Genomic DNA, 17,448 nt, shown 5'->3' on the forward strand with positions numbered 1-17,448 from the left:
AAAGTCCATGCTCTTACCTTACCCAGCACCTTATCCTGCCTCCAGCCATCTAGACATGGGCACCATGCTCTTACAAACACTGAGCTGAAGAATAACCGCTTGACTAGAACTCCTTGCTTACTGAAAGGGAGCTGGACCATGGGCCCTTTCTTTTCGCTGGTGGGCGGCTTGGATCACCGCCTCGGAGCAGCAGTGCTGAGCCACCCTAATCTTCTCTGTCTTGCTCACAGTCTCCCTTCTCCTCACCCCACCTTCTGGATGTTGATAAATCAAAGAAATGGCAACAAACTGAAAAGACTAAATAAATATTTTCTGTAAGAATCATATGAGAGGGGATTTTTCTTTTTCATTAAATATTTGATAACATCGTCAAGAGGCTTTTTGGTGTTGCTTGGACTGGATGAAAGTGTATGACTCATAGAAATGACCAAGGGAGGAAAAGCAAATGAGTCACCTTGCCCAGCCCATTTGGATCTCCGGTCGCCTGCTTCTGGGAGCAGCATCCCAGAGGGCCAGCCCGGCCAGTCCCACCTGCTGCAGTGGGCTGCATAGGAAAGGGGTTTCTCCAGGAGACGTTAGGACTCCTGGGAAAGGAGTGAGTCAGGAATGTGCGAGCCTCGAGGAGTTACCCTGTAACTTTTCCAAAAAGCATTTCTGCTATCAGCTTCGAGATTTCTTGTCCACATTTCAGCACTTTCAACTCCTGGGTATACGCCACCGCTGCAGGCTAATCACTCCTTAAGTGCTTCACACACTTCAAAGAGTTGCCGACCGTGGTATCCTCCTCCCCATTCAAGGAAGCTAAAGGTACTCAGATTTGTGTATCTTTCCAACAGATAAATCTCTGTTCCCTTTATTGTTTTGAGTGCTCTGTTGGAATCTGTCCAGCGTGGATCCTTCTGGTACCAAAGTGCCCTGGGTAGGCCCACACTTGCGGACTCAGTCTCTGAGAGTTGGGGGGAGAATTGCTGCATTCCTCAGCTCACTTTGCCACAGACCTTTTGAAACTTCCTCCTTTTAGTCATCTAGTCAGTGAACCGCATTTAAAACCTAAGCTCGCTGTTGATTTCCTTCTAATCTGACTCTCTCTCGGCGCGCTGTTTCTCTGTGTTCACCCCTTATTTTTCTCAGCTCAGACTTTGGTACCTGGGGGCCTTGAACTTGAATTCCTGCAGCCCCACTTATTTAGCTTATGGACTTTGGGGAAATTGACCAGTCCATCTGAGCCTCAGTTTCCTGATCTGGGACGAGGGGATAGTAATTCCCGTTTCCTAGCGTTGAGTGAGGATTTAGAGCTGGGTGAGTAATTTGAGAGCGTGGTGGTCTTCCTCCTCAGGCCTCTCTCAGCCCACATCGTCCAATAACCTTTTTTGCTCCAGGGACAGTCCTCCGGCCCCCTACTCAAGTGATTTTTAGAAAAATTTCCGCTTGTGTTTTCTCTCATAGGAGAACTTTTTTCCCCTCTGTCTTCACAAGGATTTGTAATTCTGCTGCTTCTTTCTTCCCTGACATCCAGGGCTGATTCATCTGCAAAAGCACACTGGCGGTCTATTCCCCTCACCCAAATCCATAATAAAAACAAAGTCAGTTCTTCTTTCCATCTTTTTTACAAATCCACTTAAAATGTCTCTCCACAGAACTTATGTAACTTCTGTATATATCGAGGCAAGTGAACTGAAAAGTGGTAGAAAGGCTGCCATTGTGCACCTAAGAAACAAAATACCCTCAAGTGATTTTTAAAAATAATGCTTTAATCTCTGCTCAGTTAAGAAAACAGCAAACAAAAAGGATAAAGCTCTCAATATAATGTTGTACTTTCATTCTATAAGTGTTAAGTGCCCTTCGGTGTGTTTATTTTTTTTCACCTGTCTAGGGTGTTAAGAGGTGTTTTCTTTGCAGTTTGTTCAATTTTTTTTTGTTGTTGTTGTTTTTGGTGAGAAAGATTGTCCCTGAGCTAACCTCTGTGCCAATCTTCCTCTATTTTTTGTATATGGGATACCACCACAGCATAGCTTGATGAGTGGTATGTAGGTGCATGCCCAGGATCTGAACCCGTGAACCCCAGGCCGCTAAAGCAGAGTGTGTAAACTTAACTGCTACGCCACTGGGCCAGAACCCCTGCAGTTTGTCAATTTTAGGCTTGATAATCTATTTCTTTCTTTTTAGAATGACATACAAACTGCTAACTCTCAACTCTTAGATATTTATAGGCAGAGTTCTCCAAAGGAACAAAGCAATTATATCTGTCACTTAAAATTCACCCAGCACCCCCTTCAATATAACTTGATTTTCCAAGTTTCAATTGTGGGAAAATTTCAAGTTCAGCTAAAAAAAACCACAAGGGAGCTATATTGGGATCTCTCTTTTATTTAAGGTGGGTTTTTTTTTATATATAACCATACCAAATCTACCCTACCCCACCCCCTCCCCGAAATAGCCGAAGATGAATAACCATGAAGTAGATTGGGTTTCTGTAAACTGTTCTGCTGTCAACCTGAGGACCGTTCTGTTGCTTGAGTGTGAAGGACTTTTCTGTGAAGGGCTCTTAGTCCATAAAAAGGATCTTAAAATTACTAGCCCAGTAGGAGCTGGCCTGTGGCCGAGTGGTTAAGTTCGCGCGCTCTGCTGCAGGCGTCCCAATGTTTTTTTGGTTCAAATCCTGGGCGCGGACATGGCACTGCTCATCAAGCCACGCTGAGGCGGCATCCCACATACCACAACTAGAAGAACCCACAATGAGAAATATACAACTATGTACTGGGGAGCTTTGGGGAGAAAAAGGAAAAAATAAAATCTTTAAAATAAAAAAAAAAATTACTAGCCCAGCAAGCATCAGTCCTTGGAAGAAATAGAAAAACAAAGTTTTTACATTCAACAAATAGTGTTCCTCATAGATTACCATCCCTATTCAGAACGTGAATTATAACTAAAAAAATGATTAGGCTAAAAACCAAATATCTGCATTAATTCATAATGGGACATCGGCCATTCCTTCCACGGAGAAAGGGAGCTTCAGATGGAGTCAGCTAGTAGTTTTCTCCATGATGTAAAGCATAATCTAACTGCAGACCCAAATCAATCCGGTGTAGTCAATTGCTGTTATTAATGTCTTAATGACGAGGTATAAAATACAGAAAAGATTAAATCATCACTCAGACCAGAGAAGACAAGTGTAAGCTGCTTGGAGGGCGGGGCAGATCAGTGAGTGAAGCGGGCTGGAGGGTCAGCTGGAGAGCTGGCCCCTGGCTGGAGGGACGGCTGCTGCTTCATTCCAGCCATCTAATGTCGAGTGGGAATGCAAGTCCAGAAGATCTGTTCGATCTCCTGATTTTTTGAGAGAAGCCAAAAATATTAGATTTTTTTTTTAGTGTAAATTCTTCCTATATTCAAATTTTCAAACTAATTTGAATTTTTAAAGGATTTGCTGCAGGCCAAAAAGAACCACAACTGGGGGTGACATTCAGCTTGCCGGCCACTAATATGTGATCTTTATTTTTTTTTTAAAGATTGGCACCTGAGCTAAGATCTATTGCCAATATGTATTTTTTTCTTCTTCTCCCGAAAGTCCCCCAGTACGTAGTTGTGTATTCTAGTTGTAGGTCCTTCTGGTTGTGCTATGTGGGACACCGCCTCAGCATGGCCTGACGAGCGGTGCCATGTCTGCACCAGGATCCGAACCAGTGAAACCCTGGGCCACCAAAGCGGAGCGCGTGAACTTAACCACTCGGCCATGGGGCCGGCCCCTGTGATCTTTAATTTTAATTATATGTCAGAGACTGGCCAGAAGCGCACCAAACCTGTTTCCTCTTCTTTCTTGAGCACACAGCTAAATTATATTTTCCAATCTCCCTTGCAGTTAGCCCAAAAAATTGTGATGGAAGCAATAGACATCACTGCCAGCCTGCATCTTCCTTGCCCTCCCTCCCTTCTCTTCTCTGCCAGTGAATGCACAGCATCCAGGAGGACTCAGGGCACTAGAAGATGGCAGTACCTCCAGACGTAAGGAGCCCAAGTGACAGCATGCAGGAGTTCCTCCCTCCCCAGCCCACACCTCGAAGAGACTTGCACAGGACTGTAATGAGAGTGAGAAATAAACCTTTTTAAAAGCCCCTGAGATATTGGGGTCATGTATTACAACGCTTAGCCGTTCTTGATTAATATAGGTTAAGAATTCCTCCATTGTTTCAATAGTGGTGTTTGTTAGCCCAATTTGATCTTTAAGCAGTGAAACTTCAAAAGTAACAAGACAATTTTTTTCACGCTGAAGTGGTAGACACAAAATAATACTGATATTTTAAGTCCACTTTTTTTTTTTTTGACATCACAAATGGGCATATGTTTTCGTAGTGAAACTGCTCTCATTAAGAAGCTTTACTGCTGGAGAAAATAAGCCTTCCCTCTGTCTGAAGCGCTCCAACAGCAAAGACAGGCTGAGTTAGAGATGCTGGCATTCCACAGCCATATCCTCAGGCCCTTTTCTTCATCAGGTTCTCTCTCGTATGTGCGGTTGACCTAAAATCCCATCCCCTCTTGAATAGCCTGAACGGCCGTGTGTGGAGTAGGAATTATAGTGCTTCCTCCCTCCCACATTTAGTTTTTCTGTCTCTACCTTCATAACTTTTAGAAGCTTAAAGCTCCTTTTTTTTTAACATTCAACCCAGAGAGAAATACTAGTGCATTAGAATGCTTTGAGTATTCCTCTTGAAAAGCATTTCCTCTTTTGGAAACTTGAGTAATTTCTAAATCAGTAAGGCAGGCATGCATAGCGAATAGGGAAAATACTGCAGAATGCAGTTTTCTGGCCCCTCTGGTTCATTCTCAGGATGGAGAATTCCATTCTCAGCAGTGGATAAGTCCATCGGAGCATAGTAAAATAAAAGAACGTGGCAGAGCAGCCTTTGTAAAAATGATAGACATTTTTCAAATGAACTAACATAGTGGCCATGTACCTACATATCTAAATAAAATACTTGCAGAATCAGAAAATACAGTTTGAAACTCAGTAGTCACGTAGTCTTATAGTTAGCTTGGGCACTAAATGGGATGTTAAGAGAGGAGCATAGAGTTGTGAGAATCTTATGATCACTGTCTGTCAGACCCTTGGTAGAACAGCACATCCTGCTGTGGTCCATGATGCCGAAGAACGTGTACTACTTGAAGAAAGTTTAGAGGAGAATCACAGACGTGCTTAAAGAGAACGACGACAAGATCTACTTGGAGAAAGAAAACCTGTAAAGTAACTAAACCACAGTTTCCAAGTATATAAAGGCTTTGCTTCCTTTCTTTGGAGAGAAAAAAAGACATACAAGAAAAAATGGACTCAACTCCAACTCTTTGGAGACTTGAGTTAGACAGTGGGCCAGCGAGTGCTGGGGGAGCATTCCTACAGCAGTCCTGTAGCAAATCCTGTTAGAGACACATCTCTGAATAGTGTGTCTCTAGCAATGTGACCGTACTGTTCTCTGCTCGTCATGCTGCCCACCTCCTAATTCATATTACTCCCTACTTCTCGGGATACGCCCATCTCCCTAGAGGGTTGAGTGTTATCAGAAGTGAGTTGCTTCCTCACTATTCAGTGTTAACTCAGAGGTGGCCAGAACTGATACCCTAGACCTGAAAAGAATTAATGGTAATCAAAACAGTGGCAAATATTTCGTGATTTCTAACTATATTTTGTTTATCATCCCAGTGGATGCTCAGCATGACCTTACAAGGTAGGGCTTCAAGGTAAGCATTATTATCCTCACTTTCCTGATGAGGAAACTGAGGCACAGAGAGGTTAAGTAACTTGCCTAAAGTTATAGAACTAGCAAAGGTGAAGTTAGGAGTTAAAACTGGACAGAGTGATTTCATTATTTTTTATTTTTTTCTCCCCAATACCCCCAGTCCATAGCTGTATATCCTAGTTGTAAGTCCTTCTAGTTCTTCTATGTGGGATGCCACCACAGCATGGCTTGATGAGCAGTGTGTAAGTCCCTACCCAGGATCAGAACTGGCAAACCCCAGGCCACCAAAGCGGAGCATGCAAACAGCCACCACCACCAGGCTGGCCCCAGCAGAGTGATTTTAAAATCATCTTAACTACTATACTATGTTGACGATGCTACACAATTACTGAGACTGGAAAGCATCAACCACCGCTGTACTTTAAGTCATTTGTGAACTAGGTTTGTCTCCGCAGACAAACCTGGAATGGGAGACCCCTGGGGTATACAGGAGGCTGAATCATGAAAAGGTTTGGTTTTTAAGGCATTCGTCACCTGTACTTGAACTGGGCGAAATATCAAGAAATGTCCAGGAAGATCTAGATCAGTTTCTAAGTACTGGGAAATTATCTGGGGATGCCACAGACAGCAACAAAGCATGGCACCAAACAGAAATTGAATGTCTCATAAATAATTTTGATACTATCAGATCAAAAAGCCAAGCTTCATAAATCAGATAATTGTGGATTTTATTATTTCCTCAGTTATTCCGCTTTTGGTTTTCATAGCTCTTGGAAGAAGCCTTTTGCCAATAGAAAATCAGAAATTTCCTCAATTAACTGGCTTGTTTTGAGGCTAGAGGGTAGAGAATCCTGGATGATGCAGGGGATAAAAGGAACAAGAATAACAAGGGGACGTTGGTTTTGCCCACGCCTGAGCCCTAGAGGGAAAAGAGAAGCAGGGGGTTCATAAGTAGCAGAGGAGGTCAAAGTGGAAGAATCCCAAGGGTGGGAGACACTCAAGTCAGGGACTGCTTACCCACACATCATCCCATGAAAGACTTCCCCCTGGAGTGGCACTCAGCTGTGCAGGCCTTGGAGGGCCCTGAATGTTGGTAGAGAAAGTTGTTCCCTTTTACTTTCACCCACACTCAGCCTTTCATCACAACTGAATTATGTCACAGGAGAGAGGAAATGAAGATCCATCTCCCCTCCCTGTACAAACGCATCAGGGAGATGGGTCCTCCCAAGCAATGACTTCCTCAAAGGTCAGGATCAAGGAAAAGAAGACTCAAAGTCTAGACAAAACACCAACTGGATGACAAGGCCCTAAGAGTCCAAGTTGACTTTAAAATCAGGTGATGTTAGTCCTCTAATGTCATTTTTCAAGATTGCAACTATTCTAGGTCCTTTGCATTTCCATGTGAATTCTAGAATCAGCTTGTCAATTTCTACGTACAAGAAATGTCTGATGGATTCTGATTGAGGCTATGCTAAATCTATAGATCAGGAGCAAGCGAACTTTTTTGCTATAAGATCAGATAGTAAATATTTTAGGTGTTGAGGGAAAAAATAGCCATAGACAATAAGTAAATGAATAGGTTTTGACTGCATTCCAATAAAACTTTATTTACAAAAGCAAAGAGCAGGTCAGATTTGGCCCATGAGCCATAGTTTTCTGACCCTATTGGGGAGAAAAAACTTTTTCCATCTACTCTCCTAGGTTCTACATCTGGAGCCCTGGAAATCAGACTGACAGGAGACAGATAACAAGAGAAAAACCAACAGAAGATTATAAACATGTACAGCACACACACACATGGGAGAAATTCAATGATGAGTAACTCAAAGGGGTGGTTAGAACTTAGGGCTTATATAGCATTTTAACAAGGGACAATAAATTTGTAGAGAAGTGACAAGACAAGGGAAAAGGATTTTAGGCTTCACGGGTGGCAAACTGTGGGAAGGTAAATATATGGGGCAACTAGTGGATGATAAGGGCTAGTTAGTACGACTGGTTTATGTAGACTCTTTCTCAGTGCCATCTCATCTCTGGGGATAAGGTTGTTGTCCCCTTCCTGGTACAAGAAGTGGGGAGAAGGTCACCTTCACAAGGGGAATTTATGTTGTTTTCAGGCAGATAGGGGGAGGACAGAGAGCTCCTCCTGTTTCTGCTTTTTCATAACTGCCTTCAGCTCAAAATAATCCTTATGCCAGAGTGGCATACTTTGGGGTGGCATACCCTGAACCTCTTCAACCTCTACTATCGATCAATTGACATCGAACAATGTTGAATTTTCCAATCTATAAACATAGTATATCTCTCCTATTGATTTAGGTCTTCTTTATTTTAACTGAGCAACGTTTTGTTGTTTTCAGTGTACAAGTATACATTTTTGTTAAATAGATGCATACTTCATGGATTTTTTTTTTTGCTATTGTAAATGGATTCAAACTGACTTTGTATCAATGAAGTTTCTTTCTATAAAGTCTTTTTTCAGGAGTATAGGACTTCATAATTTGTTCCTTATTGTTAAGAAGAATATTTTGGTTACTAAACAATGTTCAAAAATAGAATTAGAATAAAATTAAAAATCAATCTGGACCAATCTACATTTAAAAATCACATTGATTTTTCCCTCTTTGATTTAATGCTTCCAAATAACGACGTTTTGGGGGCAGGGAAGGGTGAGGAAGATTGGCCCTGCGCTAACATCTATTGCCCACCTTCCTCTTTTTGCTTGAGGAAGATTAGCTGCTGAGCTAACGTCTGTGCCATCTTTCTCGATTTTGTATGCAGGACACTGCCACTGCATGGCTTGGTGAGTAGTGTGTAGGTCCTCACCCAGGATCCAAACTCATGAGCCCTGGACCACCGAAGCAGAGCATGCAAATTTAACTGCTGTGCCACCAGGCCAGTCCCCAAAATAAAGGCTTTTTAGAAAAGAAACCAAGGAACAGAAAATACAGAATTAAAATTACGAAGAATCAGCTCTCCACACGTCGTTCTCGGGGAGGACAAGAACTACTGCATGTTTTGTTTTGAATGGCATACTTTAAAAAAACCTAACAGATCATCGTAATTATATTTTGCTTAGAATAACCTTAAGATGAGTTTGTAGGATATGTATCTGCTTCTGGATGGCCATGAAACTAGGTCTGAGATTAAGATGTTGCCACAAAAATTCCCAAAGTAGAAAGACATAAACAATGACAAGCACTTTGTGCCAGGTCCGTAACATGATTTTGGAGTCAGAGAGCCCTAATTTAAGTCCTGGCTCTGCTGCTGTCACTCTCTGAGACCTTGGGCAAGTCATTTAAGCCTTCTAATTTCCAGCCTTCTCATGTGTAAAATGAAAACAGTTTTATTACCTACTCCATAAAGTTGTGGTCAGTATTGAATGAGATAATGTGTGAAAAGTTCTTCAGACAGTGCCAGGAACATAGTAAATGATGAATAAGAAATAGAAAGTATCATAATGTTTTTCTTTCTGAAGATGCTGAAATTGGTGATGATGATGATTGTTATAAAGCTTATATATATGACGAGTTTGTTCTGACTTCTCCCACCAAAGACCTTAATACAAACAAGAAAAGCAGCTGATAAATGTCTTTAGATTTCAGTAGTCAGCTGGAGGGGGTGGAGTGTGGAGATGGGAGATTGATGGTGTGGAAGCAAACAAACAATAATTCTTCCTTATTGGGCTTCAAACTGAGAAAAGAAGGCCCAGAAAAGAGCAACAAAAGGCCAGTCCTGAGACTCCTTCTACTCCACAACAACAGGAAGAAACAGAATGAGACTTAAGGGTTTCGTCTTCTGGTCTTCTGGATCCCAAATCCACTATTCTCTGTTTTATGTCAAGGCCCAAAATGCAGCCTAAGATATTCCTTAAAAATGCAGCTCAGTAGGCTTCCCAGGAATTGGGATTCCCCCAGGGAGAAGCCTTACTGTTGGTCTCAGCTGAAGGTGAGCCGCTTCTCCCTGTTCACATAATACGAAGACTAGGGGTTAAACTCTGAGAGTTTAAGGAAGGTGATGCGTTTTCAATAAAGTCTTTATAGGAAAAGCAGTGAGCAAGATCATGTTTTATGTAGATAAATTTAGCCACTTTTAGTACAAAAAATGGCCTGCCATGCAATATAACAATTTGTTATACAACTACTTTTTTAAATATGTCCATTTATCTTTCATCATGTTTTAATACTGCTACATTTTATTATAAACATTATGAGCAGGATCATTTACAGAGGAAAAGAGTCAAGAAAGTAGCACTTACTCGTGAGAGGCAGTGATGAAATGCTGATATAAACTTTGTGTGTGTGTCTGTGTGTCTGTGTGCGCGTGCAGGTTTTCACATCCTTTGTCTGCCTTTGCATGTTCTAGGTTAATGGATCTCCTTGTGTAGGATTTCTATTGGAGATGCTTGTCATTTCTTCAGAACTCTCAGAATCCTTTCCTGAGTCAAGTAGTGTGCCAAGCACAGTGCCCAACATATCCTTCACATTTATTTAAATTTTCTTTCATCTAATTATGTTGACTTGAGCATCTCTCTAGAAACCAGGGGAAAATATCCTTTTGATATCCAAATCATTTCATCTCACACATACTCAAGTTCAAGTCAACAAAATCTTGACAATGAATACAAAATTCTAGCTCTTTCCACCCCTCAACTCAAACTTCCAGATAACCTAAAAAAAGATTGATGGTAATCTTTGAGCCTGTCATGACGGGAAAAATCCTTCAGTATTCAAAGATGGCGCTTCTGAGCATGCCATGCCCACATAGTCTGTGAGTAGCTCCACCTTCTGCCATTCTCTGCTACCCAGTGCTCTTTCTCCTGACTCATAGGCTGCTCTACACCTTCCAGAGTTCCTTTACTCTCCTCCAGAAACTTGGGGCCTTCCCAGAAGAATCCTGGGAGTTGGCTCCTAATCTATGCTCTACCCCTACCGCCCACCACAGGCAGGTATTTACTAAATGCCTGCTATGTTGGAGGCATTATGCTAAGCACCAAGGATTTGATAAGACATATTTGGGGGTGGGGGAGGCACACAGGAAATCAACAATTATAACAATTTCATGAGGTTTATTATGTAGGAGTGCATGTCTAAATATAGCTGTGAAGGAAGAGGTTAAAGGAATGCGTCTCAGAGAAGGCGATGTTTGAGAGACAGTGTTTTGAAAGAGAATTAGGAATTAGTCAGCTAGAGGAGAGGAAGAAGGAAGAACATTACAGGCTGGGAGAACAGCATGTGCAAAAGCCTGGAGGTATCAACCAGTGGGGCTGTGTGAGGAACCGTAAGTAACGCTGAATGACTGAACGGAGAGAGATTTAAGAAGTAGACGGAGGGGCTGGCCTGGTGGCATAGTGGTTAAGTTGGCACACTCCACTTTGGTGGCATGGGGTTTGCAGGTTTGGATCCCAGGTGTGGACCTAGCATCGTTCCTCAAGCCACACTGTGGTGGCATCCCACATAAAATAGAGGAGGATTGGCACAGATGTTAGTTCAGCAGCAATGTTCCTCAAGCAAAAAGAGGAAAAATTGGCAACAGATGTTAGCTTAGAACCAATCTTCCTCACAAGGAAAAAAAGAAAAGTGGCAGGAGATGAGGATAACACGGAACTGGTGTACTGACTGCATGACTTATGGAAGGTGATTAGATGCAACCTTGTTTTTCCCTACCAATGACCCTTCCAGATTTATTTAATGGGGTAATTTTCTCCTGCTTATGAAGGACATAAGGTCTAAATTCATGATTTCATTGCCTGCTCATTCCTAGGCAAAGGATAGTCTTAAACCCACGGTAAGTTCCCAATTACAGTTTCTATTAGGAAATTACAATGTCTAGTCCAAGCTACAGTTCAAAGGTTTTAAAATTCGTTGGAAGGTGGGAGTTCTCTCCATGCACCATGCTGAGCCCTGGTTCGTGGCCGCCTGCCTCTGGCGATATGGATGTGATTGACTTCAGCGCTCTCTGCTCCCCACACTCTCTCCCATTTACTACCTGCTGGTTCTGGCCCAGCCAGGATTGAACAGGGCGTGAGGCAGAGAAGTCAAAGGAGAGGGCGATTCTTAGTTTGCCAGGTAGAGTTGCACTTTTGGGCTCAGCAGAAGGTTAAAGCTAACTCTCCCTGATGGGCCGTTTTCATGGGTCCCTTAGAGATTTACGTCTCTGGGCATCCGTCCCTGTGCTTTCTTGATTCACGCAGCCGTGTCTCTATTCTGATGGTCATTTGCAATTCCCTCCTGAGCCCTTAGGACTCCAGCAGTCTGGCAGTGACACGGACATATAGATCTGTAGAGTGGGAAACCAAATAGAGACCCAGGTTATAAAATTCATATGTGATTGAGGCCATATTATGAATCAGTGGGGAAATTGTCCAAGTGACTTTCATCTGGGAAAAATGAAGGTATATTCCAACTTTGTACTATTCTCAAAAACGAGTTCTAAATAGATTAAAGATCAAATGTGAAAAATAGAACTTTAAGATAATTGTAAAAAAAATGTATAAGAGAGTCTTTGTGACTTGGACGTAGGGAAAGATTTCTTAGGTAAGACACAAAAAGTATAACTCATAAAGAATAAATCTGATAAATCTTTGAAATTTGATAAATCTTTAAAATTTAAAGTTTCTCTCCTTCAAAATATACCATGGTTAAAAGATCCAAAGACTTGTAGAATATATTTGAACCATAGGTAACAGACTGAGAACTAGTATTCAGAAATGTAAAGAACTACTGAAATAAAAAAGAAAAATATAAACAACCCAATAAACATGCATGGAAATGTGAACAGGAACCTCACCAAGGTGGAAATCCAAATGGCCAAGAATCATGCAAAAATATTCTCAACCTCACAAGTAATCACGGAAATGCACATAAAATAACAATGAAATACATTTCACACATTTTGGATTGGCAAAGATTTTAAAGTCCAACAATATCAACAACTGGCAAGGATGTAGGAAATGGAAAACATCCTAGGCTGCTGGGGGGAGTGTAAATTAGAAAGCTCTCTAAATGTCTAAATAAAGTAGAACATGTACATATCCTGTGACTCCTAAGTTTAAATCCTGGAGAATGACTGTACAATGTAATATACTTAGTACATTATACAATGTATGAGTTTCCTGTGGCTGCCATAATAAGTTACCACAAATGGGTAACTAAAACAACAGAAACTTACTCTCTCACAGGTCTGGAGGCCAGAGTTTGGAAATCAAGGGATAGGCAGCATTGTGCTCTCTCCAGAGGCCCTGGGGGTAATTTGTTCCTTGCCTCTTCCAGGTTCTAGTGGCTGTTGGCGTTCCTCAGCTTGTGGCTGCCTCTCTCTCTCTCCGCTCCGTTTCACATTGCCTTCTCTTCTGTATGTGTGGTGTTGAATCTCCCTCTGCCCCTTTCTTGCCAGGATACATGTAATTGCATTTAGAGCCCACCCAGATAATCCAGGATAAGTGCCTTCTCTCAAGATCTTTAACTTAATCGCATCTTTTGCCAAATAAGGTAATATTCACAGATGCAAGGGATTGGGACATGGACATGTATTTGGGGGCCACCACTCATCCCACCACAGGAACATATACAATGATGTTTATTAAGAATTACTATTAATAGCGAAAACAACATAAATGCCCAAGCCATAAGATAATGCAGGAAATGATTAGTTCGTATGATAGAATTCTATATGGCAGTATAGAGTCAATTTCATCTTTATATCTATCAAAACACATAGATCTCAAAGACTTGTAATGAAGCAAGTTGTAGGTACCATTTATTAATTTTTAACACTGGAGTACATTTATTTGGTAAAAGTATAAAACCGTGAGCTGAACAGATACATACAGATAGATGACAGTGTTAGAGACTGGGAAGCATCAGTGGGGTCGAAGATGGGAAGAACAAAGATGATTTCATTATAAGTTTTCTTTTTTAAAAAATATGCCAAGTAGAGGCCGTTAAAGACCCCACGGTGTTCAGCCGCCGACTCTGTCGCGTTGTGACGTGTGCTGAATCGTGGGAAGGACCCCGGGTCCCCGGGAAACAGCAATGGAGTCAGTGGTCATTGAGGACGTGGTTGTGAACTTCACCCCAGAGGAGTGGGCTTTACTGGATCCTTCACGGAAGAAACTACAGAGATGTGATGTGGGAAACCTTCAGGCACCTGGCCTCAGTAGAAATCATAGGGTAGGGAGACTCTGAGAAAGCGAAGAGGGTAGTCAGTGTGGAGAAAACGTCAGCCTTCTTGCAAATCTCAGTCTGAACAAGAAAACTACAGGAGCTAAACCATGGGGATGCAGTGCATGTGGAAGAGTCTTCACGCATCATTCATCGCTTAAAACGCACATTAGATGTCACACTGAACATAAAACATGAGTATCGAAAATATGGAGAGAAACCATATCAATGTAAGGAATGTGGGAAAGCCTTCACTTATCTCACTTTAGTTCAATCACGTGAAAGAACTCATACTGGAGAGAAACCCTATGAATGTAAACAATGCAGTAAAGCATTCACTTGTTCCAGTTATCTTCGAGTACATGAAAGAATTCATATGGGAGAGAAACCGTATGGATGTAAGAAGTACAGTAAAGCATTCACTTTGTCCAGTTATCTTCGAATACATGAAAGAACTCACACTGGAGAGAAGCCCTACAAATGGAAAAAATGCAGTAAAGCTTTCACTTGTTCCAGTTCTCTTCAAAGACATGGAAGAAATCATACTGGAGAGAAACCCTATGTATGGAAGAAATGCAGTAAAGCGTTCAGTTCTTCCAGTTATCTTCAAATACATGAAAGATCTCACACTGGAGAGAAGCCCTTTGAATGTAAAATATGTGGTAAAGCGTTCAGTTTACTACTTGTCTCTCAAGATGTGAAAGAACTCACACAGGAGCGAAACCCTACAAATGTGAAAAATGCAGTAAAGCATTCAGTTCTTCCAGTTATGTTCGAGTACATGGAAGAATTCATACTGGAGAGAAACCGTATGAATGTAAAAGATGCAGTAAAGCATTCACTTTTTCCATGTCTCTTAGACTCCATGGAAGAACTCACACTAGAGAGAAACCCTTTGAATGTAAAATATGTGGCAAAGCCTTCGGTTATACTGCTTCTCTTTCAAAACATGAAAGAAGTCACACAGCAGTGAAACCCTATGAATGTAAAATATGCAATAAAGTCTTCACTGCTTCCAGTTATCTTCAAATACATGAAAGAACTCACACTGGAGAGAAACCCTATGAATGTAAAATATGCAATAAAGTCTTCGCTGTTTCCAGTTCTCTTCGGGTCCATGAAAGAAGTCACAGTGGAGAGAAAACCTCATGAATGTCAGGAAAGTGAGACAGGCTTTACTTCTCGTGCAACCTTTTGATGATGTGCACACTAGAGGAAATACCACGTAGATATATGTAAACAATTTGGGAAAGACTTTCGTCATCCCTGTTCTTCCTGAAGTCATGAAAGGACTCACTTGATAAAAACGTCTTGAATGTAAACAGCATGAGAAATTCTTCAATTTACCTACATCCTTCTATGTGAAACTCCCACCAAAAAGAAATGAAAATCTAAGTCATGTGAGAAAGCTTCATGGAAATTAATTTGTATATGAGGTTGTGGAAAACTTTCAACATGACAGAGTTTTTATATAAGTAATAAATAGATTGTATTTATCAAGCCTCTTTCCTAAAGTGCAACATTGGACTGTGGATTTCTATTAATTACTGCAGATACGAATATTGAGTTGAGATGATTCTGCTAGTCATCCTTCATAAATAGTAAATAAGATTCATAGGTAGTGCATTTCCCTGAAATCAGTTAATAATATTTTATCTTTAGTTTTTTAATAATGTTTTAATCATTCTGTGTTAGGGGGCTATTGAAAAGTGACAGTTTCTATTTGTTGTGATTTTCTTACTGGCCTTGTATTACACTTCCTGGATGAACCTCATTTATTGTATATATTGTACATTTTCTAGAGAAAGTTCCCTTTTGTAGGTTGTGGGTTGAGGAGCCTGTTTTTATTTTCTGTACTATTAAACAGTTGGAAAAAAAAAAATATGCCAAGTAGAAATTCCAAAGGTGAAAAGTTCTTAATTCTGGATACAGAGATATTTGTGATTCTATGTATGTTTTAAAAATATTTTTAAACGTTTATAGTTTTTTTATATTAAAAAAGTAGAAAACACTTAATAGTTACTCTGAAAACAGTGTGGAGGATAAATTAGAACAGGCAGGAAATAGAGGTAAGGAGACCAGTTGGAGGCCACTAAAAATAACGTATGGATAAGATGTTTGAGGGTCTGACCTACGAGGGTGACCATGAGAATAGAGAGAAAAGGATGATAAGGAGCCACATTAAAGGATGGAATCTATAGGACCTGGTGACTGAGTCATGGGACAGGGAGGAGTGGGAGAAACAGGTCCAAGGGTGATGCCAAGTTACTTAGTTGAGGAACCAGTTGAATGGGAGTTGTTCAGTCACAGGCAATACTAGTCTGCTTTCTGTCACTATAGATTAGTGTTCCTTTTCTAGAATTGTATATTAACGGAATGCAATATGTACTCTTTTTGTCTGGCTTCTTTCTCTCAACATAATTATTTGATAGTCATCCCTATTGTTGTATGTAAAAATAGTTCATTCTTTTTTATGGCTTTGTAGAATAAGTCTTGTTGATTGCCAATCGCCCTGGACTGTCCCTTCCGTGCTGCGCCTGTCCGTGGCATGTCACCACACGAGATTTAGTCCTCTCTCATCTACCCACTGTCCTCCCACGTCAAAATCTGCAGCTGTGTTCCTTTCCTCAATCTTCTTGTCATCATCTGATGGGCAATGATAATATTAGAGAGACTTCCTGGTGGATGGTGGATTGCAAAATGTTACAATAACAGAATATTAAATGAGCAATACTCTCAAGGGGATTGGATGAGGTAATGTTCAAAGTTCCATCTTCAAAAAGTCTCTCATTTGCTGAATTTCTGCTTAGTTCATGATTCCACAAATGAACCATCATTTCTAACATGGATTTGCTAAAGACGTAAAGATAGCAAGTATTAGTGAGGCAAAACTAAATGAACACTGTTGTTACTAGGTTTGAAGTTGTCCCCAAATTCATCTTTTGGTTGGCCTGTGCAGATGATAAACCACCAAAAAAAAAAATAAATATCAATGACCAAAATTCCACATAATTAGTATTTTGCCATCCCCAGAGCTACCATATGGATCAAATTCAATCGGTGTCCTGAGGACTCCAGTTCTGCTTTAGAGAAATGATCAGTCTGGCATGCCCACATCTGGGAAGTCTGCTGAAGCCAGATTCCAGGAAACAGGCATGTTGACAGACTTATAAGCACTCTGCCCAAGGGAAGGAGAAGCCCTGAAAGAAGAGTTGTTTTAAGTAGCTGCTAAATGATTGAGCACCAGGAAATGCTTTCACTTGTCAGGGAGAAATTACACTACCTAGAGATGTCTGGGTGGCATTTAAAGTTGACAGACAGTAATGAGTGCTGGTTAAAAAAAAAGAGAGAGAGAGATTTTAGTGCTCTAGCAATTGCTAGACCTTCCGAGACACATCTCCATTCTATATTTTCACCGGTATTAAAAAAGAAAAAAAGGACAAAGCCAAAAGAAAAAGAGGTGGAGAGACAGAAGGAAAGAAGGACAGAGAGAAGGAAGGAAGGAAAGAAAGAAAGAGAGAGAGGGAGAGAAAGAGAAAGAAAGGAAGGAAAAGAGGAAGGAAGGA

The 17,448-nt window shown here is 41.0% G+C and overlaps 1 long non-coding RNA gene across 1 annotated transcript; it reads left to right on the forward strand.

Moving 5' to 3' along the window:
- Positions 1–670: 670 nt before the first annotated feature.
- Positions 671–4,114, forward strand: LOC139077811 (uncharacterized). The gene is made up of 2 exons (XR_011530329.1): positions 671–807; positions 3,857–4,114. It is a non-coding gene; the product is annotated as an uncharacterized lncRNA (long non-coding RNA).
- Positions 4,115–17,448: the final 13,334 nt, after the last annotated feature.

This window comes from Equus przewalskii, chromosome 20, assembly GCF_037783145.1.
Source record: "Equus przewalskii isolate Varuska chromosome 20, EquPr2, whole genome shotgun sequence".
NCBI lineage: Eukaryota > Metazoa > Chordata > Mammalia > Perissodactyla > Equidae > Equus > Equus przewalskii.